General features: G+C 45.2%; 1 long non-coding RNA gene across 1 annotated transcript; it reads left to right on the top strand.

The window, feature by feature from the left end:
* Positions 1-318: 318 nt before the first annotated feature.
* On the top strand, positions 319-1940 carry LOC109285887 (uncharacterized). The gene is made up of 2 exons (XR_002093790.2): positions 319-443; positions 1071-1940. It is a non-coding gene; the product is annotated as an uncharacterized LOC109285887 (long non-coding RNA).
* The last annotated feature ends 601 nt before the right edge of the window (positions 1941-2541 follow it).

Below are 2541 nucleotides of genomic sequence, written 5' to 3'. Positions count from 1 at the left end.
GAGGATTGCAGTTATATTTTCCTATAGCCTGAGAATAAATTATACAGAGCAGCATTCAAGCCAAGACACATGAGTGGGAGTCATGAACATCGAGTTATGATCATATCTATCCCATTGATTCAACACAGCCTGCCCCCGGGGAAGGTTCATTACATCTCTGCACCACTATGTCACCAGCTGTGAAGTGAGTGTAAAAGTACCTATTCAGCCATTCGCGGGGATTGGCTGGCTAGGATTTACATAACACTTTGAACGATGACAGAAGAGAGGTAAGTCAGAGCATGAATGCCAAAACGATGGATACAGCAAATTGGCAGGAGTTAGTGTTTGTAAATAATGACCTCACTGTTGCTCAAGGAACATCCCTGTGGCTTCTGAAGCACATAAAAGCCCTCCCTTCCCTGCTCTTACTCCTTTGGCTTCACTTCTCCTCATCTGCCCATGTAAGTGGACTACAAAGATCTTTAATATTGATGGAAAAAATGCATGCTACACAAGGATGCTTTGCAATCAAAGCCTGAATGCATCCTGCAGCTTAACTCAGCATCTGAGCACCCTGGCTAGGGTCTATCTTCAACACAGAAATATTAGCAGTGTGCAGAATGTGTTGGGAATTTCAGGGAGAATTGGTAAATGCAGGACCATTGGTATGTGACAGGACTGAGGGTCATGTGGCTACCTAAAGGCTCTGTCCAAAAATGCTTGAAAGGAAGGACAAGGTTTGTTGACTAGATGTGGTACCTTTTATTAGACCAACGGAGTAGTTGGAAAAAAGTTCTTAGCAAGCTTTCAGGTGCAATTACCTTTCTTCAGGCATAAGAAGTCAACCTTTGGGGAATCAAGGCAGTATTTATAACAACTTCTCTCTCAGGTGAATCCACAGTGGCGGAAAGCTCAGGACAGGAGTCAAGAAAGCTGTGGCAATCCCTAGAAAACAGGTTTCAGGGCTCATGTGAGGTCATGGGTTTTAGCGTAAGAAAGGCTTTCTATGAATGCTAGAGGATGGGGAAATGGGAAGCAACGGTGGACCTGAGCTTCTGGTGGCAAATCAACTCTCTGTTTTATTTCAGTTTTGCCTGCCCTGCAGAAAGATGTACAGCCCTGGACACTATACAGCGTTCTGCCATGGACCTTCAGGGTCATGCCTTGGAAAGGGGGGACCCTACGGCTGCGGACAGACTTTCTGTTCTGGGATCCAGCATAGTCAAGGAGACTCTAGATCATCCTGCCACAGTTCTGGGCCTCTGTGCCATGGATCTGGACCTTTCGACCAAAAAACATGGCGAAGGCAGCATGTACGCAAGCGCCGTCCAGTGTGGCCATGCCAGGCACCAGTGCAGAAATGCTGCGCCCCAGCACAACTGCGTTATGCATAAGGGGAAAAGTGCAGCCGCAGCAGGTCAGCAAGGTGCCAACACAGCAGCTAACTAACTAAAGTAACACAGCCAACAACCCCAGGAACCAAAATGAAATGAAGACCTGCCAGTTTCCTCCCTGTTCATACAGTGACACCTTCAGTGCCTAAAGCATCTCATGTGCCATTTCACAAACTGCAGATTCTTTCCTCGCCAGCAGATTAAAACCAGTTAAATACCTTAAAAATCCAGCCTTGGGTGCTCAAAGATGCAGATAACTACTTAGCACGATATTAAGAAGCATCTCAGCACCTGAAGCCAGCGGGAACAAGGCATGTGGGCAGCTTTCTTTCTCTTTATAGGCACTTTTATAATGCTGTGGAAAATCTGCTCCTGTGTGTCTAGAACATGGTCTAGAGACCCTAGTGCCTGCGTAAATATGAAATGTTTGTATCAAGTTCTACTTCTGCTGTATCAAGTAAGCTCTTGAGACACAATGTCGTATATTGTATTCTGAGGGTACTCTATTAAGTACTTTCAAATCTCCACTGTTACCCGAGACACAATAAAACTTGCAAAACATGAGCTGCATTGCTATGCCTTATTTGTTCAGCAGTCATGGATAAAGATAGTTCTTCTGATCCTGCTTTACCCTGCTCCTGCAGTAATATCCTCCTGAAGATCCATTTATGTTGCTAGACAAGAGAGAGGCATTAGTATCATAAAACTAACAATAGCAATTAGGGCCAGGCAGAGGGAATTAGACTGGATCCAAAAGGAAACTGCCTGGAGAAATGAAGCAGGCAGGGTGTGAGCTACCCGCTCTGAAATTTGGCCAAAACCCGACAGCAAAACCAAACCCAAGAAGCCACCTGGAGATCGTTAACTGGCATGAGGTGCCTGAATCATGGTTTTGTGCCCCACCCAGAGTGCAGCTCCCTAGCAAACATACCCCAAGCCAAAATCCTAGTACTCTGGGGCAATACAGGTTCACAAAACACTCTGTCTAATGCCATTTCCTTCATCCCACCACTGGCGATTGAAGGGCTAATAAGAAGCAATTGCTGCAAAGGGGCAGTAAAAGCAGAAGTGACTCTATATAATAAAAAGCTCAGAAAGAAGATTAAGTTCTATTTTCTCCCTATGAATTCAAGAGCAGAACCAGTAAAATTCACCTGAGGTTTGC

Source organism: Alligator mississippiensis, chromosome 15 (assembly GCF_030867095.1).
Source record: "Alligator mississippiensis isolate rAllMis1 chromosome 15, rAllMis1, whole genome shotgun sequence".
In the NCBI taxonomy this organism is placed as follows: Eukaryota; Metazoa; Chordata; order Crocodylia; family Alligatoridae; genus Alligator; species Alligator mississippiensis.
The sequence above is the reverse complement of the archived record's forward strand: the minus strand, read 5'-3'. Positions and strand labels throughout refer to the sequence as shown.